We start from the raw sequence: 23,352 nt of genomic DNA, 5'->3' as shown, positions 1-23,352 counted from the left end.
CGACCTGCCACAAGGTGCTGTGGACGCTTCGTCCGGGATTAGTTATACCCCGTCTCTAAGCCAGATTGTTGGTATCAAGGGTCTCGGCGAGAACATGACCTTCCCGGACAGCCTGGAAAGTACCGCGGTAGTGTCTGCTAACGCAGATCTTTAAAGAAATAAACCGCACTCCAAGCGAACCTAATATTTTGGTTGAAATACGGAGAGTCAATACGAGCTTGGGATATAACGAACGAGATCCGCGTGACCATCAGGTTCGTAATAAGTGGACTCAACTGTACGATTAGTGCAGTTGAAAACCGAATTGTGTGATCAATCGCTACTTCTGCGAATTTTTCGAAACAAGCGCTAGCGGCGGCGCCGTTAGTCATGCTTGTAGTTGAAGCTGAAGCTTTTAAAAAAACGCAACACTAATCTCCACAAGGGGATGCGGAACACGAAGTGAGTATATTAAATCTGTGACCGTCATGTCATCGACTAGGAAAATTGAGCGCCACACCTTGTTTGATGGGAACGACGAAGCCATGGCCTCCGATATCGGGCATGGAGGCAGGGTTTGCTGAACCTGTCTGAATCCCGTCGCACAGATCATCTTTGCAGGCCATAACGCCGCCGCAAGAACAGACCGCATCGCAGCGCTGAACCCTCCTTCCCGCACAGATCTGCGTTAGCGGAGACGAAAGCTGCCATTGCGCACGGGGGCTTACCCGTTGCAGTGGATCAGTGGTTAAGGCGCTCGTCTACTGAGCCGGAGTACCCGGGTTCGAACCCAACTGCGGTGGCCGCGTTTCGATAGAGCCCCCGTGAGAAATGTCTGAGGAAAGGAAATGGCCCAGTAACTTTCTCACATGTCTCCGTGGACGCCCGAACCGCGCTGTGCGGGAGGGAATAAGGGCGGGAGTGCAAGAAGAGAGAGGTGAGTAGTGGAGGTCTCTGCAACGATTTCGACCGCCAGGGGATCTTTGGCGTGCACTGGCGTCACACAGTAGGGGGGCACTCTTTTGCACTTAGGCCTCTAGGAGCACTGCGGATGGACGCGGGCGCTGTGGTGTTTCACTCTTAGGGCGGAGTTTAAGAATATAGAAAGCTTTTTTTTCTGATGGAGAATGACAGCAAGTGTGAAAGTTTTTGTGTCGGCACTTTTTCTCTCTCTTCCTGCTATCTATACTCCTTGAGCATGGTTGCGTTCCATGGCCATTTCTATTCAGTGTTTCATGTCAGGTTTATTTCCCAGTTTGCTACATGCACTGCTTGTTTGCCGGTTGCTTGATCTCCTGCTTGCTATATTGCTCTCATTTTCGTATGCATTTTCTTATGTTTGCATTCTTACTCATACCTGGACACATTTCTTATTGTGTAGATAGTTTGTGCATATTACTTCGCCCCTACCCTCTCTTTCTGTCTCCTCAGCTCTTTCTTTTCATTTCTCCATTCTGCCTGCTATCCTTTATTTCCGCTGCCCCAGCTCAGGTGCTTCAGTATCGATGGCAGATGCCGGGGCCAGCAAAAATCTTTTCCTTCCTTTTTGGTATTATTTTTAATAAAACCACTACCACCACCACCACTGATCGATCGCGGCAGCCAGCTGAGCAGCGTTGTTGTAGATCCTGTTTTTGAAACGCGCGCCTTATTCGAACTTCACGCTAATTATTCGAAAACCTTAGACATTTACTGCGAAACGCAAAAGGCGCCCGTGTGCTGTGCGGTGGCAGAGCACGTTAAAGATCCCCAGGTGGTCGAAATTATTCCGGAAACCACTACAGCAACTCTTTCGAATTCCTTCACTCCCACCTTCCTTCGTTCCCTCATGGCGCGGTTCCAGTTATTACCGAGATGTGAGAGAATTACGGCGCCATTTCCATTCTAAAAAAAACTGCTTTATTAAATATTTCCACGAAATGCGAACAGTGCATCCTTATGAGCCCGGGGAAGTCTGATATATCGCTACCTAATTAAATGTTGCCAGAATATTGATTAATATTGTAAATTACCCAGCAACCGAAGACAATTATTGTGCAGGAAAATAGGAATACCTGCAACTAATAATGATGATGTTCCTGGGAGGTCAAGACCCTCCCCCGTTTCCTCCACTTCCCTCCAGGTGACGATGGTAATGGTGTCGAAATCCTGGGAATTCTCCGAAGAATCAGTGAACCTGCGGCATTTTGAAAGAAAGGGCTAGATTGCGTCCTCGAAAACTGTGCCAGCTATTAAAATCACACGGGTCAAAATAACTGGCGTAGAGTAAGGAGCGTGAACCGCTCTCTCTATGAAGAGCACCATGGCTCTCCATCCACTCAAATTTCCACGCAGCGATATTTTTTTCCGTGACACCCTCCCCCCCCCCCCCCCACACACACACACACACGCACACCCGGGGGGTGGGTGGGTGGGAGGGGGAAACCGGCGAAGTACTCATACGCCTCAACAGAATTATGGCTACCATTTCGTCAACCAGTCTGAGACAAGCTGCCTTAAGTCAATCACTTGTTCTCCTTCAAAACTGAACTAATCAATGGTACGCCAGCATCCTCGACGTTTTTTACCCACGAGCACCGCCCGAGCATTCTGCGAAGCCGTTTAAGGTGAACGATGGGTCTCTGCAAAATAGTTAAAGGGAAGGTAACGTGTAGTGCCAGGTCGTCTGCATGGCAGGCCGCCAACCTGCCGGATCCCGTACGAGAAAAGAAAAAAAGAAGAATGATTAGAAACATACAAACAAAAATCGCACACTAAAAACAGAAGCTAACAACAGCGTGCCCCATTAAACGCCATATTAGAATGTTTGAAACAGCGACTCAGCAGCACAGCGCGAGCATGTAATCAGTTCAGTTCACACATCTTCATTAAAAGAAAAAGAGGAAAAGGAATCAACTGCCACATCACCGTACATTCATTATAGTTTTGCATTTTTTCGCCGCTGCGACACCGATATATGCTGTGTGGGGTGTCGGCATAATAAGTAAATTTCTGAGAAGGAACAAGGACCGGGAGATCAAAGAGAGGTTATTCGGAATGATAAAAAAACCGTAATTATATTTGCATCTGCTTGTATTACGGAACGAGAATATACAGAATTAGTGTGCGATTCGAAAGGGGAAGTCACCGATCAAGAGCTTCGACGGTGTTATACAGCATTTTCTGGCTTCGTGCTTTTTTAATCAAATCAGCAGGTGTCCTTGTTAGGAACCACCTGAATCACATTCTCTCGCCTGTGCCGACTACTCCCGTTTCTGTTAAGCCAGCTGGTAACATACGGCAAGATCCCTTTTATTCGACTGCAAGGCAGGAGCCATGACGTCAGTGCCGGACACAAGCATCAACATGAAGCAGTCTTGCTTGGGGCCATCTGCACTGTGACAAATTTATTGCGTGCTTGTTGGGCTGAACTTATTTGTTTGCGGCATCAAACAAAGCTACCGCGGGTCAACGTGAGTTACGTGCTTTGCGCGCTCCCGGGAGTTGGAGCCGACCGGTAGCCAGGGTAGTGCTACGCCATCGGGGCAAGGGGGAGGGAGAGTGGCGTGCTGTGACAGTAACACTCCTTCCGGGAAGACCAGAGGGGTGCGTCTTCCTGTAGGCTCGGACTGAACCACTACTCTTACACCGTGGACTGAACGGACATTACGGCGCAGCACCGGAAGCTAAGAGGCATCCGGTTGTCCAAAGGCAAGAGGCATCCGGTTGTCTGTGGCATCCGGTTGTCCAAAGACGGGAAACCGAACACCAAGCGTCATTGCGGTGATGCGCTGTAACTCCGCTTCGGAAGCTGCACTCGTCGGAGTAAGACGTGGCAACTGCAAAAAGTCTCGACCTCAAAATTTCTACCTCGCTGAGTGACGACCTTACTCCCTCAAACCCACGCGTGAGGTCGAGGTCTGATCTGCTGACCTCACGCACAAAATTTCGAGCCGTCGACGAACTCACCTCACGACCTGAGGTTGAGGTCATTTCGAGGTTGAGGTCGACCTCACGAGGTCGAAACCTCATGAGGTTGCCCACCTCTGTTCAAACCCTTTGCGATTTTATGCCCAACACCGCCAGATTCACCTCTAACTATGCAATCCAATCCCCCGGCTACAGCTTCTGGATTCCTGTCGTGTTTCGTCTCCCCAACTTCTGTTTCGCCTTTTCTACGACAACCTTCACCATATTGCTCGGAAACGCGGCCGCCTGCACTCGCATCTTACTATTGAGCCTGTCAAAAATTTCTTCCTTACCTCTTCATCACGTTCTAGTCGCCTGTGACTACAGGATTGGCTTCCTTAATGCCTTCTATCTCTAAACTATGTTTGTCTCGTGCCAGCGCCTCCATGTGGCTCCCGCCTCTCTCTTGTATTCTCCGGTTTTACCATCTGCTTGCCCCCGCGGGTGGGCGATCTTCCTCCTTCCCACCTTTGTCTTGCGACCAAACCCACGACATGAGACTCTGTCGCACGACACAACGCTCGACAAGAACGCTTGTCGCACGGCGTAGAGTTGTGTCGCGCGACATAAATAAGGCAGAAAATTCTGTCGTTTTGATCGGCATGTTTCGCACTAAGGTGTTCACAGTGTTACATTTGAGTAGTGGAACCGGCGCGTTGGCTTTCTTCTGCTCTACTTATCCTTCCTTCTGTCAGACCTTTCCTCCTACATCCGCTTTTGAAGCTCCTCGATCTGTGATAGTGGCTTATCAGCTTCACTTAAGATCGGAAACTTTCCCGAACGGATTTATTAAAAGCATTGTTAATGAGAGCACCAGAAACTGCCGAGAGCTAAATGGAAGCCTGTCGTACTGTCTTTTAAACTTGACTCATCAGCCGACCGGCCACCTGGCGAGCGCTGCCGCGTTCGCCCACTTCGGAGATAAATCGGGCGTTTTATAGCTAGGCGGCAGTGAACAATATGAAAACTTTCTAAGAGGGACTGTCGCACTTTCAGAGGAATCCAGGACCAAGTCGGGATGTGAGCGATGTAGGAGAGAGTGAAAAGAGGCAGAGCTACATAGAGAGGCGTCAGGGCTCCTGATTGATTTGGGGTTCTTTATTATGCCTGACAACACGCAGCACTCGCCTTCTTTTGCACCTCTAGCTTCCATGACCATTGATTTGTGGCAGCTGCGGCCAGGATTCGAGCCCGGGACCTTGGGCTTTAACAGCCGAACTCTAACAACTATGTCATCACGGTGGGTCATTAACTGTGCACGAAAGTAAATATTAAAAGCTGCCACGAGCTACCGAGTACAAATATCACCGCGTATGTCACCGACGTGCTCTATATCCGCGTTAGATCTAAGCAAAAGTTCGGTTTGTCATCGTTATTCAAGATATGTATTTTTCAAGAATGGGTTTTTCCCATGTTTTGTATACATAGGAGCATTAGTAACCCTCCTCTATGTTGTCGATGGCCGTATCACATTTCTTCATGTTCTGACCTACGGGTCTCTTTGAATTCAGAATCATACACAGCAACATCCCATCACTCATCTTAAGTTAAATACGTACGCGGAAAAATACATATTTAAACCAAAATTGCTGTTAATCTTGCGGTGACGTGCGAAGCACACTTGGGGCTTAATTGACCGCTCAGAGAAGGAAGCTGGCCTAAACAACGCTTTTAACTTGGAAGGCTGCTCACAACGCCCCTGGTCCCACGCAGTTGTTCACGAGGTGACTGACGAGGGAGCACAGTAAGTAGTCCGAATTTCAATTGCACTTAAGCTGCAGAAGTTATGTGCGTTTTAAGAACACCATAAAAAGATGGCTGTGCCGTCTTTGCCAGAAGTAAGCGGGCAACGAGGGTTTGTTTCATAGCCACGTAGACAAGCACTTGTGGCAGCCCTTAAGCTCTAAATCAGTGTAAAATAAGGTGAACCCTTGTTCTCACGTTTTGACACCCTCGGGTCTTTAAGGGTGCCTTAAAGGCCCCGTTATATGGTTGAGAAACAAAAACCTGTTGCTCGGTTACCTTTGGAAAAGGGGGTACATTTCAGTGCACGTTGGGACTGAAAATGATCCACTAGCCCTTGTGCGTACTATCTTAAATATCCAGCCGCTATTTTTATGGTCTTATGGAAAGACGGAGGGGAGATTCTGCAAGAAAAACTATCCGCCCTGTATACGCAATGCCTTGTGACCGCGACCATAACAGAAGCTTGGAAGAACGCAAATATAATCTTAATTCATAAGAAAGGAGACGCCAAAGACTTGAAAAATTACAGGCCGATCAGCTTACTGTCCATTGCCTACAAGGTGTTTAATATGGTAATCGCTAATAGAGTCAGAGCAACCTTGGACTTTAATCAACCAAATGATCAGGCAGGCTTTCGTAAAGGGTATTTCACAATGGATCATATTCACAATATCAATGACGTGATAGAGAAATGCGCAGAATGTAACCAACCCCTATATATATCATTCGTTGATTATGAGAAAGCATTCGACTCAGTGGAAAACTCGGCAATCATACAGGCATCGCGGAATCAGGGTGCAGATGAGCCTTATGTCGAAATACTGGAAGATATATATAGGAACTGCACAGCTACCATAGTCCTCCATAAAGTCAGTAACAAAGTTCCAATAAGGAAAGGCGTCAGGCAAGGGGACACGATCTCGTCATTGCTATTCACCACCTGTTTACAGGAGGTATTTCGAGGCCTGAATTGGGAACAGTTGGGAATAATGATTAGTGGAGAATACCTAAATAATCTACGATTCGCTGATGACATTGCCTTGATGAGTCACTCAGGAGGTGAACTGCAAATCATGATCAATGAGTTAGACAGGCAGAGCATGACGATGGGTCTAAAAATTAACATGAAGAAAACCAAGGTAATGTTCAACAGCCTAGCAAGGGAACAACAATTCACAATTGGCAGCGAGAGCTTAGAAGTTGTGACGGAATACGTATACTTAGGGCAGGTAATGACAGCTGATCCGGATCATGAGAGGGAAATAACTAGAAGGATAAGAATGGGGTGGAGCGCATATGGCAGGTTCTCTCAGATCATGAATAACATGTTACCGTTATCTCTCAAGAGGTAAGTGTACAACAGCTTAATCTTACCGGTACTCACCTACGGGGCAGAAACGTGGAGGCTGACGGAAAGAGTTCAGCTTAAGTTAAGGACAACGCAGCGAGCCATGGAAAGAAAAATGATAGGTGTAACGTTAAGAGATCGGAAGCGGGCAGAGTGGGTGAGGGAACAAACGCGGGTGAATGACATCCGAGTAGAAATCAAGAGGAAGAAATGGGCTTGGGCAGGGCATGTACTGTGAAGGGAAGATAACCGCTGGTCCTTAACGGTAACGGAGTGGATGCCAAGAGAAGGCAAGCGTAGCAGGGGACGGCAGAAGGTTAGGTGGGCGGATGAGATCAGGAAGTTTGCAGTCATAGGGTGGGCGCAGCTAGCTGGCAAAGGAGAGGGTTAATTGGAGTGACATGGGAGAGGCCTTTGCCCTGCAGTGCGTGTAGTCAGGTTGATGATGATTGTTATTATTATTCTTATGGCGAACTATGAGCGCAAACACTATGCAATCCAGGAAGAAGAGATAAGCTCAAGGACAGTAGCTACACTAACAACTGCTTTATTATTCTTGGAACAACGCATCGGCCACCCTTGCGCAGGCAAACTAAAAACAGACAAGTCATCCTAGACAAGTTAGCAACGACGCGAACTTATATTCGGCTGTGTAAAGAGATAGCGACTTATCGCTAATGCAGCCTTCTGATTTTTTCTTAATGTAATAAGCTTCTGCGGCCAGCCGCGCGTGTTCATTTTTTCTTCCAAGAATCGACGCCTCTTCGATTGGATTGGAAAACATTTAATTCGTCAGAAAAGGCAGAATGCAGACGATCCGTGCTAGGTGGCTATCAGTCCACGGCTGACAGCGACCTGGGTAGCCCATTCAATGACCCGGGTTTGAACTCCCAAGTCTGAGCTGACCAACACGGCCTCCCACTGCTCGAAAGTAGGAACCTGCATTAGAGATTTCGGAGGCGGCTCCTCTTTACAATTCCACAATAGGTGATCATAAGTGGCTAAATCACCACATAATGCACATGCAGGGTCGTATTCACCGGGGTAGAATTTTGACAACAGGTAAGGGGTCATGAAGGATCGCGTCTGGAGTCGCCTCCAAGTGGTTTCCTGCTCCTTATTAAAGGCTTTGTCTGGAGGAGGGAATATCCCCCTTTCAAGATTAAAATGATTAGTAATATCGTGAAAAGATGATAGGCCGTCCTTCGAAAAACTCTCAGCAACGACAGCGTCCCCTGCCCGGCTGACGAATCCTCGAGCTGTTATGTGTGCCGCTTCGTTACCAGGGTTTCCCGAGTGAGCCGGGACCCATATCAATTCAATAATTCTGTCTAAGTCTTTGGTTTGACCCAATATGCTCATTGCTGCCTGAGAAATTCTGCCCCTCGCATAATTGCGTATGGCAAATTTAGAGTCGCTGAGTATGGTAGTAGCTTCTGTGTTAATGATAGCAAGGGCGATTGTCGCCTCTTCTGCCGTTTCCGAGGATTTCGTTATGGTAGTGCCGGCGACTATCAGTTTACCTTGCGTATCCACCGCCGTTAGTGCGAACGCTTGTTTCTGGGGATATTTTGTGGCATCTACATATACTGCATGTTCATCTTGATTGTATATGTTGTGTAGAGCTTTTGCCCTAGCCCTTCTCCCCTCGTGGTGAGCAGGATGCATATTCTTAGCTAGCGGCTTAACTCTTATTACCTTAGCGATGCGTTTAGGTATCTGTGTTTTGGTATCTTGGGGTGGCAACTGTATGCCTAGTCCTAAACGATCAAGTATGGTTCTTCCTGCTTTGGTGCGGGAAAGTCGGCCTCTCTGCATTGTAAAGTGTGCCTCTGTAAGCTCGTCTAAGGTGTTGTGTACTCCCAAGCCCAGAAACCTTTCTGTGGAGGTACAGTTCGGTAGCCCTAATGCTACCTTGTATGCTGTTCTAATCAAAGACTCTACTTTGGCTTTTTCACTACTGTCTAATTTTAAGTATGGGAGTGCGTAGACAAGCCTGCTTATTACAAATGCTTGTACTATTTTGCAAAGTTCTGTCTCCTTCACTCCCTTCCTTTTGCTTGCAATTCGTCTAATTAGTCTTACCGTCATATTGACGGTTGTCTGGAGTTTTTGCAGTGTTTCCTTGTTCTTCCGGTTCGACTGAAGGAAGAGTACACAATCGCAGTACACAATTAATGCAATCATTAATGTATGACGCAAGATGTGCAACTTTGTCAACTTTATTTGCATTTAGCGCACGCTCCCTCAGTCTGCCCGATGTAAGTCTTTGCACATGAGAGAGGGAATGCACTATCACGTCCATGACTTTCATTTACACTGCCGAGATATGTGCTCACGTCGTTGGTAAAATGTATCGGATGACTTGTCTATTTTTGGTTGGCTTGCACAAGAGATGCGTTGTTTCATGAAGAATAAAGCAGTTGTTAGTGTAGCACCTGTCCTAGTGCTTGCCTCTTCTTCGTGTTTTGCTTAGTGTTTGCGCTTATAGTCGACCATAAGAATACCATTCGCCAAGAGCCCCAACCGAAGTTTTATTGAAGATCCAACCGCTAGGCCCCTGGAGCTGCACTTCACGAAGTGCGAGAGCAGCCGTGCACAGCTATTGCGGTTCACGTTAAATAACCCCGGATGATCGAAATTATTGCGAAGCCGTCCATTACGGCGCCCCTCGTAGCCTACAGGTGTTGCTTTCGCACGTAAAAAAAAAAAAATCCATCACTGATTCCACCAAAGCGCTATAATAACCAACTTCCGCAAGTCGATGGACTGCCCAGCCATAGCGGCCGCTGTTTGCACCGCTCCTTTCCGTGAAGCGGTTTAGCGCGGCACACCGCTGTCGGCGGCGAACAGGTTGGTCCGAGAAACTCGTTGGGGGCCGCCGCCGCTGTGCGCACCGACGCTCCCCGCGTTACGTGGCCGTCTTCCCATCTCTCCCCCCCTCCTGTGGACCCGCAACGCTATTCTATTCCCCCTCTCTCTCGGCATCTCGTTCGCTCGCAGCGCTTGCTCTACTGCGCCGTTGTTTCATTTGTTCTCACGACCGCTGCAGTCAGTCGCCTTCTCCGACTTCCATCCTCGCCAGCCATCGCCGCTCAGCTGTGTCGCTCCGTGAACGCCTGGTTCGCTTGTGGGAGAAGATACGCGGGTTATCGAGTGTACTTCTGCCAACGCCGTTTAGATACGCAGTCAATCAAGGGTTATCGGCAGATTACCGTCGCCCGTAGGATTACACGACGTCCGCATCGCCGGCGGAGAGGACGACCACAGTGCTGGTGATTTCGTTTTGACCGCGGCCGCGTCTGCAACCTTCAAGGTGAGTGTTGTGCCGTCATCCCGTCTATGGTCTCTTCGCGTTTGATCGTCTGCTTGCACCGCCAGGCATCGCCGAGTATGTTTCTAGACAAAACTGCCCAGCGCTATGCATGGTTTCTTTCAGCCCTCCTGCTTGGAAGGAAGGGGTTTGCATGCAACTTCATTACAAGGCGATGTTACAGATCTACTACATTCACCATAAGCAATGCCGTGCACAGTCGACAGTTGTTCCGCCTTACGACGTGGTCGTCCGTTCGCTTATCGCCCAGCAAACCAATTAGTGTCAGGCACGGTTTCTATACGTGCACGATGACGTTGCGGCAGCGACCAGCAACAACTGGATCCATTGCGTACGACGCCCCTGTCATGACCACTGTCAGCATGCTACAGCGAGCAGTTTGCCGTCGGGGCCTTGAACCCTGGTATGCGTTCGATAAGCATTCGGTTCATGTGCAAGCAGGCTTGCTGATGCTGGTGACGATGCGCTTCCATCATTCCGATCGGGGCGAACCAAGGAGCTTGGACGTGCGACGCACAACATGCCGAAGGCTTGGCCAAGTTCCTCGGACGGTCCGTATACAGTAATGTAATTTATTAAGCGCCGCAGTATCGTCTACTTATTTAAACGTATGTTAAAATGAACAGGGCATGCCGTTCCTCGAAATGAGGCCATTACTTTGTTTATGTTAACAGAATTTTCTTTGCTGCTAATTAGCTCATGGTTAAAGGCGGAATGCTTCATAGCGCAACACATGGGACAGCAAAAAAAAAAAAATAGTGGTGACGAGCTCTCTTCAAAATTAAAAATTGGTTTTGAGGTAATGAAATAGCGCAGTAACTGTCTCACATATCTCGGTCGACACCCTAACCGCGCCGTAAGGCAAGGGATATAGGAGGGAGTGAATGCAGAAAGGAAGAAAGAGGTACCGCAGTGGAGGTCTGCGGTATAATTTCGACCACCTGGAGATTTTTAACGTGCACTGACATCGCACAGCACACGAGCGCCTTTTGCGTTTCGCCTCCATCGAAACGCGGCCGCCGCGGTCGGGTTCGGACCCGGGAACTCCGGATCAGTAGCCGAACGCACTAACCACTGAGGCACCGCGGCGGGTCGAGCTCTCTTCCCGTCTACCTTTTGGGGTGTCCGGTGAGCTGAGCTATGAAATAGTACGTCTTGCCTATGCTCATGCTGACAATTGATTGAGCTGTAATGCTAAGTTGAATTTAATGCTTTTACGGACGTCTGGCAAGCGGCTTACCCAAGAAAACGACGATTAGAATTGGTTTACTGTTGCTCTACGACCGTGTATACTTACAAACTACTTGATTAAGTTCGCGCAAAAGGTACCAATCGATATCCTGAATTGCCGGTATATGGTCACGTGAAAACCCCCTGTTTACAGGAGGTACTCAGAGACCTGGATTGGGAACAGTGGGGGATAAGATCGAGTTAATGAAAATACTTTACTTTAGCAATTTGAGATTAACTAATGGCATTCCCTTGCTAAGTCACTCAGGAGGTGAACGGCAAAGCACCATCACTGAGTTAGACAGGCAGAGCTTTACTGTGGTTCTAAAAGTTACTATGGAGAAAGCCAAAGTTATGTTCAGAAATCCCCGCCGCGGTGGCTCAGTGGTTAGGGCGCTCGACTACTGATCCGGAGTTCCCGGGTTCGAACCCGACCGCGGCGCCTTAGCGTTTTTGGTTCAGGTGTCCAACGATATATGAGACAGATACTGCGCCATTTCCTTTCCCCCAAAACCAATTATTATTATTATTAAGTCTCAGAAGGGAACAGCAGTTTACAATTGGTAGCGAGGTGCTGGAAGCGGCAAGGCAATACGTCTGCTTAGGTCAGGTAGTAACTGCAGATCCGAATCTCGAGAGCGAAATAACGAAGAATAAGAATGGGGTGCAGTGCATTTGGCAGGCTCTCTTAGATCATGAATGGCAGTTTAGCAGTATCCTTCAAGAGCAAAGTATATAACAGCTGTATCATACCTGTGCTCACCTATTGAGCAGAAATGTGGAGACTAACGAAAATGGTTCAGCAGCGCACAGAGCTATGGAAAGAAAAATGACAGATGTAACGTTAAGAGACCGGAAGAAGGCAGATTGAGTGAGGGAACAAACACGGGTTAATGACATCCCAGCCGAAATCAAGAGGAAGAAATGGGCTTGGGCAGGACGTCTAATGCGAAGGCAAAATTTTTTCAAAAAACATCGCTGGCATCGAGCAGTCTACACTGCCATAGAGAACCAGTAGGGAACGCTTTTGACGATAGCAAGAACGTCGATAGAAAAAAAAATGCAAGCCAGCTGACGGAAGTTCTGCGGTTATATTGATTGTTGTATTGAAATTTTACAATATATGAAAAAAAAATTTGGTTCATAAACTCTTCCTCGTTCGGAAATGCTTTTGTCCAGAAAGGTTGGGTATACTCTCGAGCGCGTCTGGGGTCGTTCGTATGATGCATCATTCCAGGCTTGCGTGGCCCCAGGGATTCTCCGTAGCCGTAATCTTGTGTATTAAGTGAATTCTGCGAAATGTTTCACTTCAATCCAACAGTGCTGTCTTAATCAATGAAAAATTTTGCCCTTAGTTGAGCTCCTTGGTGAACGCAATCTAGCTGGTTTGATCAAGCATGCGCAATAATAATAATAATAATTGGTTTTGGGGGAAAGGAAATGGCGCAGTATCTGTCTCATATATCGTTGGACACCTGAACCGCGCCGTAAGGGAAGGGATAAAGGAGGGAGTGAAAGAAGAAAGAGGTGCCGTAGTGGAGGACTCCGGAATAATTTCGACCACCTGGGGATCTTTAACGTGCACTGACATCGCACAGCACACGGGCGCCTTAGCGTTTTTCCTCCATAAAAACGCAGCCGCCGCGGTCGGGTTCGAACCCGGGTACTCCGGATCAGTAGTCGAGTGCCTAACCACTGAGCCACCGCGGCGGGTACAAGCATGCGCAACGTTTCATAAACACTGATAATAACAGCGATTCATAATGAGCACATACGCACACTTTACAGTGAGGCAAACGGCAAGAATATACTGTTAACATATTTCACCGCTGTGTGCCAATTTTACGAAATGCTCTGAGTCAATGTACGGGTAAAGAAAAACAGTTGTAGCGAGCGAACACGTTTTCCCTTGTAATAGGTCACTAAGGAGGCGTTTTGCATGAGTCCCACTGAGTGCAGCAGTTGACCGGTCTTGCAAAATTAAAAAAAAAATGCAGCGTGTGCTTGCTTGTGCTTGTCATTTTTCTACTGTTACTCTACAGTGTTGCTCTATTGTTAGTGTGTGTGTTATTCTACTGTGTTACTGTAGAATACTCTCTACAGTTATTCAATTTCCTCGTCAGATTGTTCTTCGTGTTTTCAACTTTCCACATCTTGTGCGCAGCTAGTCTTTTACTATTGCTGCTGTAAAGGATAAGCTGCTGTCCTGCTGTATACAGGGTCCGGGATGTACAGGGTGTCATGTGCAACGCGAGCTGTGGGCACGACACATATACCTCCACACGAATAAAGGGCAATGAATTTAGTGAATTTAATGAATATAGAAGTTAGTGGTCGAGGGTGCACAGCGAACAGGAGTAATTGCTGCTTCGAATTAAAGCGAATAAATAGTGAAGATGAATCGCTTGGGATACGCCAAGAGCTTCAATTAGAAAGCTAAAGAGTTTCAAATTACACTGTATCTATTCCACATGATAGTGTTCTGGTATGCTATACACTGAACAGCAAATAAACTTTTCCGCTCGATGCAAGTCGAGACAGTCTGCTTCTACCCGCACGAAGTCGTAGTTTGCAATTGGATCCAGCGTTTAGGATGACGGGGCCTGAAGTTTTGGGATGGCCGCTCGGACCTCCTAAACTGACACGAGTTTCAATTTTCTTCCCACGTACGTTAAAAATCTATACGATAGATGGTACGAGGAAACCGCGGCTTCTGTAGTACAGGGCTAATTGGATACTATTGGGAGGAGTTTGTTCTGCTGTGCACGTAGCCTGACTGGTGATAAGAAAGAGGATGGCCTCGAAAAGTTGTATATACTTTGTCGCTACAATCTTTGGCGTCGATATTATTGATACTTTAATAATCATCGGTGGGGAGTGTTGTGCGTCGTGACCAAACACTAACGCTATTAATAGTTACAGCGCGCGATGGTCGTATCAACTCTGTATCGAGCACTTAATTGCATACCGCCCGTACCTGCCTCATCACTTCGCACTAAATCACAGCTCTTTTAAGAAGGGAACACTTTCAGCTTGGATTTTCTGCAATCAAAGGCGATCATAGTCCTGTAATCGTGGCGAACTTAGGCAAAACATTACATCGAACATGAAACCAAACCTTTCTGAAACATTCCTAAATTGTCCGAATAGTATCCAGCATAAAAAATTGGCAGTGGTTTAACTTGGCTAGCCCTGCAATTCAGTGAAAAGAAATCACGCTTGCTAACCGTCTGAGGCTCGTCCATTGGCAGCTCCGCTGCAAGCTCGCGACAGCCGTTCTATATATACCCGCACGACCATGTGGCTATGACGTGGTATCACATGGTCTTAGAACACCCCCATCGGATGTCATCATGTGGCTTCACATCACCCCGTCGGATGTTCTTAAGGTCAAAGGTCAACACAAAGGTCACGCAATGTCAAATGTAAACTACAGGCCATAGGTCAAGGTCAGAGGTCGAGGGTTCGACACCGTAACTGCACCACATATGGTCATACACGGCTATCCTTTGTTGGGCTGAAGGTCGTTCAAGGTCGTTGTTCTGCCTACCCGAAGACTGCCTTACCTACCGTAGTGAAGCTTTTCGCTTCAGGAACCTTACCATACCATACCAATTAGCAGGCCTGCACATAGCCGGCACTAAAAGAACAGCTTCGCTTCATAATGCCTTAGACCACTCGGTCATCGTCGCAGCAGCTTCTTGCGCTACGTGCTCTAAATATTCATCTTCATCTTTCATCCCGACTAAACGCACTCCGTTATAGCAAGGTCATCCCGACTATAAACTCCGTCTTTATAGTCTCTTTGTGATGCCCGGAGGCGCCTGGAATTTTCCTGTTTCCTCTAAAGAGTCTCCGGTATTCTAAGACACCGTAAAAAACTCGGGCGACGGCAGTGACCCGACGCCGGATGAAAGCGAGCCTTCCACCATACGGCGTTTCTTTCTCTCTTATTTAATTCATCCCCTCTTTCATCCTTTCCCACGCGGGGTGGTTGAGGTGTCATCCAAGGGCGAGAGAGTTACAGCGCCTTTCCTCGAGGCTCGGAATCATATATATCACGCGTGTCCGTAATTTTCATAGCTTTTTTGGGGGATTGGAGAAAAAGAACCTGCATGGGAAAGTAGCTATATGCCGACCTTGCAACAGGAGGATGATGTTGAGATTATAACTTTCAGATAACCGAATAGACTCAAGGAATCGACGATGGTCGTGTCTCAGCCGTCTTTTCATTTCTTTTTTGTCTACCTTTGGTGCTTTATATGATGAAATAATAATATTTCGGACGAAATTTTCCCTGTTCTTCGGAGTCAGTACGCAAGGCTTTGCGTTCGGCGTCAAGTTCGCTGCGATATGGCCCAAAACACACCGTTCCCGCCAGTCTGAAAAGATTCAAGGTTTAAAAAATTAGCTTTGTATTGTCTAAAGGCAACACTTCGTCTTGCATTTTAGGCAGTGCGAAAGCCTGCTTTTCCGCGTCGGCCTTCTTAACGCAATACTTAAGAAGCTCCACTAAGTCGCCATTCATTCCCCAAGCAAATTATTTATCATTGTTTAAAAATGATGCCGTCAGTGACTGGGGTCGCAAGACGTGAATGGAACACGTTTTGACAGCTCTGACAGGAAGGTATACTCGAAATCGTCAAACTTGTTTGCCATTCTATAGGAGGAAAAGGGAGAGAGGACAAACACAGCGCCCGTGTCGTCTTCTCTTTCGTTGGTCAGAATCAGAATCAGAATCAGAACGTTTATTCACGCAGAAATTGATACACAAAATGCTGTGTAGTCATCTGGATCCTTAGCCGCTATGGCTAGTGATGGATCCATTACAAACATTGTCTGAGTTAAACAATCACTATATGGAGCATTGCTATGAGCAACAACACGTGTTTAGCTTGGTGCATCAGATTGCTTGTTAAGGTAGTGGCGTTTTAGTTTAGAAACAAAGTTGGACGTGTATTTCATGTAACACGGCACGGTATTCCATATTTTAGCCCCGATAAAAGAAATTGAGCGCCGCCCGTATATGTTGTGAGCTATGGGTAAATTAAAATTATTGTGCTGTGCCTGCCTAGTGTCACGTTTGGGAGAGATGAATATGGAAGAAGGATGTGGAGAGTTCGTGCTAATTATCTGGCGGACTAAAATGGCCGTTTTGTACTCACGTGCATTGGTGAAGGGCGTTATGTTTAATTCATCAAAAAGAGGTTTGGATGGTATTGCTCTCGGTGCATATGATATTATTCTGACAGCCCTTTTCTGGAGAGTGCTAACTTTTGCTAAGTAAGATGCGAAGGTGAAACCCCAGGATTCAATGCAGTATTGTTGTCCGATGTGGCTCTGGTGGCTCTAGCTATTTGAGCTGCATGGTCTACCAGCCTAAGAGATGGAGCAATGGGTTGCCTCCCACTGCTCCAGCATGAGATTCTCTATCCCATCTGTTTCCACGTTACTTTGTCAGCCGCATACAGCGTAATCTAGTGTCGGTGAAGCTACGCACCACGGAGTTACATTCTTATATGCAGGAGGAGAGGGAAGAAAAGCTGGACAGCGATGTTCTAGACCTCTTCCAGAGTCTGGCTCTCCTTAGAACGCAGAGACAAGTTCTTCTCAAGGGAGGCCATCCAGCCAATGGCGTTGACCGATTGCCATGACGTCGTGGTTAATCCGGTAGATCCCTTTGCATCCGCGAGCTATCTGCAATGCCACAATAGTATTCACAAGGGCATTAATGGCGACATGCTGACACTAGAGAGAGATAAAGAGGGGGAGGGAATGCAGGGATTTTAACCAGAAGGGTGCTCCGGTTGGCTACCCCGCACTGGGAATGAGGGATGACGGGATTTGAAAGGAAGAGAGGGAAAGGGCGAGGGATACATTCACAATTGGCCCTTCAAGCCAGTCGTTCCCAGGTAGCAAAGCAGTTCCTTGTAGGCCTTGAGGGCAGTCGAGTGCTGTGGCCACACACCGCGTCAACTCTTGATACATGAATGTTGACTTGCTGTCGTTGTAGGCAGATCGGACAGAACTGAGCAAAACTCATTTATTACTCGATTTAGGGAGAAATTCCTAGCGTCAAACATACTCAACCTTTGCTCAAGAAACAGTGCGCTAAAACATAGCAGCGGTGAACTCGTAATTCAGTCATTTTCTAGCCGCCGCGGTGGCTAAGTGGTTATGGTGTTCGGCTGCTCACCCGGAAGACGCGGGTTCGATCCCGGCAGTGGCGGTCACATTTCGATGGAAGCAATATGCTAGAGGCCCGTGTATTGCGCAATGTCAGTGTCAATGTCCCTCACAGCGTGGGTCGCTTTGTAACGACACACCACCTAAAACCAAAACCAAAGCATTGACTTTCTGTGGTACTGATTGATTGCTGTTGCTGTAACGGAATAATCCTGATTGGTCGAAAAGGTGGCTACGTCACACATGGAGCGGCGGATTTGAAAAGTGATCAGAACTTAATAAATCTGGTGATTAGAGGCTGGCAACATGACTCAAACGTCATTAAGGCAGGTAAACACATGAAGTAAATTCATTTCGCTGGAAAAAATTTAAACTCTCAGGAATCACCCGCCGCGCTGGCTCAGTGGTTAGTGCGCTCGGCTACTTATCCAGAGTACCCGGGTTCGAACCCGACCGCGGCGGCTGCGTTTTTATGGAGGAAAAACGATAAGGCGCCCTTGTGCTGTGCGATGTCAGTGCACGTTAAATATCCCCAGGTGGTCGAAATTATTCCAGAGCCCTCCACTACGGCACCTCTTTATTAATTTCCCCTAGTCTTAGCCCCCTCTTTATCCCTTCCCTCACGGCGCGGTTCTGGTGTCCGCCGATATTTGAGACAGATACTGCGCCATTTCCTTTCTCCAAAACCAATTTCCAATTTTCTCAGGAATCGAATCCCTGACCCTTGGGTCGTAGCTTTACATATAGATAATAGGAGAAAGAGGAGGGACTTTAATGAAACAAGAGTCGTCTGCCTGGTTGTCGGCCTGGCAGTAGATAAGCGGGTCTTAGTATGTATGTCGTGCGCTGTTTCACATAAGGATTGCGACCGTGAAAGAGTAAACAGTGCCCGCGTCTGCCTGGGCAAGAGGAACCGCTGTCGCGTCGTCGCGCTATCGCGTGCCTCCCCCCCCCCCCCTCCCTATTTTTGTTGCGCTTATTCAAATCGTTCACCGCTTCTTTGACTAGTGCCTCATACGCCATGGCGCACCGGCGCCATGCCTAGTCGACAAGGTCACACGGGACGGTTCCTGCGTTTGTGTTCCTGCGACTCTCGGTGTTTGTGTGAAACGACAGCGTTTGCTGTGCGGCGTGACTTTTCCTGGACGTTCATTTCTAAAAAGCCTGACAACTCCCTCTCCTCTAGTTACCTCTGCTCACCTGCCACCCGGAAATGTCGGCTCCGGGTCGTGTCGCCGTCACGCAGTGAGCATGTGACGAGCGACAGCAGTTGCATACGCGTATTGAGTCGGAATGTCGCCTCTCCCCTCCAACTCCTCTTCTCCTCCACGACCCTTTCTCTGGTGCGTCAACTACGACGAGCCTTGTTTCTTCTGCGCGCCGCCGGTTGTCAGTGTTGAAGGCAGAGAGGCCTGTTGTTGAAGGCCTTCTGTGTACACAAGGAGGTGTTGCCGGGCATCAGTATGACGCATGAAGAGAAAGAAGTACAAAAACTCACAGGACGGTTACCACTGTGTAGCCTAAGATACACCAACAGCTCTCTGCAGTGATGAATGTACATTATTGTTCATTCATGATTACTATTTTCTTTCTTTGTGTTGTGGTATTCTTGGCGTTAGGTTATGCAGTTTCTGGGTGGTTGGCGACAGCGGCAAAAACACGAACTGATCGAGGAAGCACCCTTAGGGCGACATCGTTATTTCATGCTCATGGTATCACTTGTGACGACACTGTGTTCACACTAATTAGCTTGTCGCGTTGGCATGGCGTCACTCGTGACATCACTGTGCTCGCACTAAGCGTTGCGCATTGTCATGACGTCACTGTTGATGTCACTTTAACTGAAACAATCAGCGAGGCGCGTTGCACCTGATGTGTGTTAATTCTGACAGGCAATGAATTATTCGAAGGGGTAAGGCAATATATCTACTTTGGACAGGCAGTGACCTCGGACCTAGAAGACCACGGGTGTGGAATAAGTAGGAGAGTAAGAATGAGATGGAGGACACTTGGTAAGCATTCTCAGGTCATGAATTCCAGTTTACCAATATTTCCCAAGCCTCGCCGCGGTGGCTCAGTGGTTAGCGTGCTCGACTACTGATCCGGAGTTCCCGGGTTCGAACCCGACCGCGGCGGCTGCGTTTTTATGGAGGAAAAACGCTCAGGCGCCCGTGTGCTGTGCGATGTCAGTGCACGTTAAAGATCCCCAGGTGGTCGAAATTATCCCGGAGCCCTCCACTACGGCACGTCTTCTTCCTTTCGTCTTTCACTCCCTCCTTTATCCCTTCCCTTACGGCGCGGTTCAGGTGTCCAGCGATATATTTCGGCAGAAACTGCGCCATTTCCTTTCCCCCAAAACCAATTATTATTATTATTGTTATTATTATTATTGTTAATATTATTATTATATATTCAATTTCTTTTTTCTTATTTTAGAAGCGCTTTGCTCATTACTTTGGAAAGCGCCCATCTCACAACCTTCGAAAATCCTCGCAGTGGTCCTTTAGTGATGTCGGCGAGATGTTAGATTTCTACCTGCCACGTACAGCAAAATGGCACACATGGCTTGCACGTGACGTCACCTCCGCTTGCGCCGCTGCGTCAGCAATAAGCTGGATCAACGCACTGCGCTGATAGAGAGGTATACCATAGCGCGATCAGCTCCCGCTTCCTCAAGGCGCCACTGAGCGTGCGTAGAAAACTCTGAGGGCGCCAGAGTCCGCCAGATGGCTCCACGTACCCGTCAGCTGAGTGCGCGCCTGCCGTGTCGGGACCAATCAGCGCGAGCACACTGGCGGTAGGCGGGCTCGCGGTACTCCGGTGATGGTAGCACAGTAGACGGTATGTTAGAGGTGTCTATTGTTGCTGTCTCTCACTGCGTTTTCAAAGCGGATGTCACCGCATCTCGCGAGAGATTCCGCCCGTTTACAGTAAGCCTGCGTTCAGCGAGGCGTATTACGCGGGGCTAATCGGCCGGCGCGTGCGCGATGTCACGAAAAGGTAAAACTGTGCCACGATGTGGACCCGTACACCCTGCGACCGGATGTGGATACGACGATGGACGATCATCGCCTTCCCCGAGGCTTCGCACGGAGACATTAACAACGACGTCCTTTTCTTTTCAAGCTTCGTGACACTGGAGGAAATGAAAACTTATAATTCACTTGAATCCCACAACTTATTCACAAGCGGTTGGGTGAAAACTACATCGGCGAAACGGCTGCAAACAGAAGAGGTGCTCTAGCTATCGGACTTAGCCTTTGTCACGAGATGTGCTGCCGTCTGGTGACTGCCGGAAAATTTGTTGGATATGCACAGAACTGGTTGAAAACAAATGGAAATGCACGCCGCAACTTAATAATAATAATAATAATAATAATAATAATAATAATAATAATAATAATAATAATAATAATAATAATAATAATAATAATAATAATAATAATTGGTTTTGGGGGAAAGGAAATGGCGCAGTTTCTGTATCATATATCGTTGGACACCTGAACCGTGCCGTAAGGGAAGGGTAAAGGAGGGAGTGAAAGAAGAAAGCTATTCACTTCTGCAAGACGCCAATTTCTGATGCGAAGTAGCAGCTGCACTATTCAGTTCGCTTGCAGCTGCCGCTGGCGGCTGCCTCCAACGGGTACTGCGCATGCGCGGTGGTAGCTGACGGTTTGTTATCAAGGAGTGGAACGCGGAAGAGGGCAGTGGAGGACAAGAAGCGCTGCACGCATGCGCACAGCAGCCGTGTGAGGAATGGGAATTAAGGATATCATAGCGAAAATCAAGAGCGTGATGGTCTGTTGGGAGAACTGAGTAGGTGCCTAGGATAGGCAAAGGCAACAGAGGGTGGCACTCAGTAAAGATTACGCTGGAGCAGGGCAGCCGTGTCAATAAACGTATGCCGCGGCTAACAGGGAAGGCCTTCGTCCTTATGCAAGTATTATTGATGCGAGTAAAACACAAATACTCGATCGTCCGTGTCTTCGCTCTGTGCTACTAGAAAAGAAGCAGTACCCCCAAAAATTATTAGATATCAGCTTACCGACCAAACATCAACGAGTGCTGATTTGCATTATCGGCCGAGAGGTTTCAAGTGGCACTCCAATTGCGACGTTTCATAGGAGACTACCCTTTTGGGCGTCACACAGGCCACTTTTGACGTCTGCACGATCATGTGCATACTCGGCCTTCTTCTGCTTGAGGTCTTCAGTTCGATCGCGTTCCCAGCACACTTCACGGACTGCAGGGGCGGCTTGCACGAAGGAAATTTTAGTCTAGTTCCCACTGTTGTCTTGTTCTTAGCCTAAACCCTTTGCTGCTTTTGAGGAAAGGCAAGACACATGACTGGCTCACTGGGTCAGTGGACACCTCAGTCGCGCTTTGAGGTACGTTGCAATGGTGTCCACTTGCAAAGAACCGCTTACATGGCTCTCGTTGCATCCACCAAATTGCTAACCTCGCATGACCAATCTAAACTGAGATAAGTGGAAGGCATTGCTGGCCATTTCAGACCTAGAGGACCAGATCCTCCTGGTGAGAAGAGTCAACAGGCTTCCGGAGCCCTGAAATTAGGGGCCCCGACCATCGATAAGCCTCACATGAGGCCAGCTCAGTAACTTTTTATCACTCACTGACTCTACTAAATGGCTTGCACAAATCTATTACAGCTTTCGATGTAAAAACAGCGTGTGATGGGAATGTAGTCCGAGCGGTTAGCAACTTTGGCAAACGACTTATCAGCGCTTACGTTAGGATGGATAACAGCGTACGAAAAAGGTCACAAATAAAACACAAACAGAAGTGAAGGCGGATAGTTGGGCAGTGTTAAACAAAACGGCCACCTATTGCATAATTCTGAAATCCAGAGCAGCAGAGGAAGAAATATGTAAATATGCAGGAACAGGAACCGATGTGGTTCCTATGTTCGCAAAAGTCAGTAGAGGGTGTGTCATTTGGTTGCTTTACGTAAACATGCGAAGACCTGTACATCACCCGTCTGCAGCTTTTACACGGACCCGCTCCTCGTATAGGCTCACGGATACGCTGACACACGGTCATGAACACCCGCGTACAGATGCGCCCGCAAACGGCAGCCGCACGACAGAGAGCTGCTTGAAGACCTGCGGTGCGCGGCGCGCTACTTGACAGAAATAAATCGCGAAGCTACAAAAGACTAGCGCAGTTCAGCAGCTCTGCCGGCTGCCAACATGAGGACGTGCGTGTCGAGGGAGCGCTCTGCAGAACTGCTGGCGGGCCGGGGTACTTGCTGAAGCCGCACATCTTCCATTGCGGTGCTTTGCCTCTCTCCAGTTTGCTTCGTGCCTCATATAATATGCCTTGAGGCTGGCTGCCAGTCGTGGTCGCGGCTGCGGCGAGTGGAGGTTTCGCCGTGAACCGAGTCACGATTCTCTCTGCGCGAGTCGTGAGGGAAGGAAAGAAAAAAAATACGAAGGAATGTTGGCGAAAGAAACGCGTATGTGGACTGCTCTCCACACCCTTCTTATTTGTCTATTTTGTTAGGCACTGACGCGCGGACACCATGCCCACGAGGCAGCGTCGACGCGGTCGTGTGTCTAAG

At 48.0% G+C, this 23,352-nt stretch overlaps 1 protein-coding gene across 1 annotated transcript in view; it reads left to right on the top strand.

Annotated features, from left to right (window-relative positions):
* The first annotated feature begins 9,851 nt into the window (after positions 1 to 9,851).
* LOC144111114 (uncharacterized) overlaps positions 9,852 to 23,352 on the top strand; it is a 101,212-nt gene continuing 87,711 nt past the window's right edge. Inside the window, exon 1 of the mRNA XM_077644255.1 lies at positions 9,852 to 10,337. The gene's annotated coding sequence lies outside the window, so the exon portion shown is untranslated. The remainder of the gene's footprint in view (positions 10,338 to 23,352) is intronic.

Source organism: Amblyomma americanum, chromosome 11 (assembly GCF_052857255.1).
Source record: "Amblyomma americanum isolate KBUSLIRL-KWMA chromosome 11, ASM5285725v1, whole genome shotgun sequence".
Lineage (NCBI taxonomy): Eukaryota > Metazoa > Arthropoda > Arachnida > Ixodida > Ixodidae > Amblyomma > Amblyomma americanum.
The sequence above is the reverse complement of the archived record's forward strand: the minus strand, read 5'-3'. Positions and strand labels throughout refer to the sequence as shown.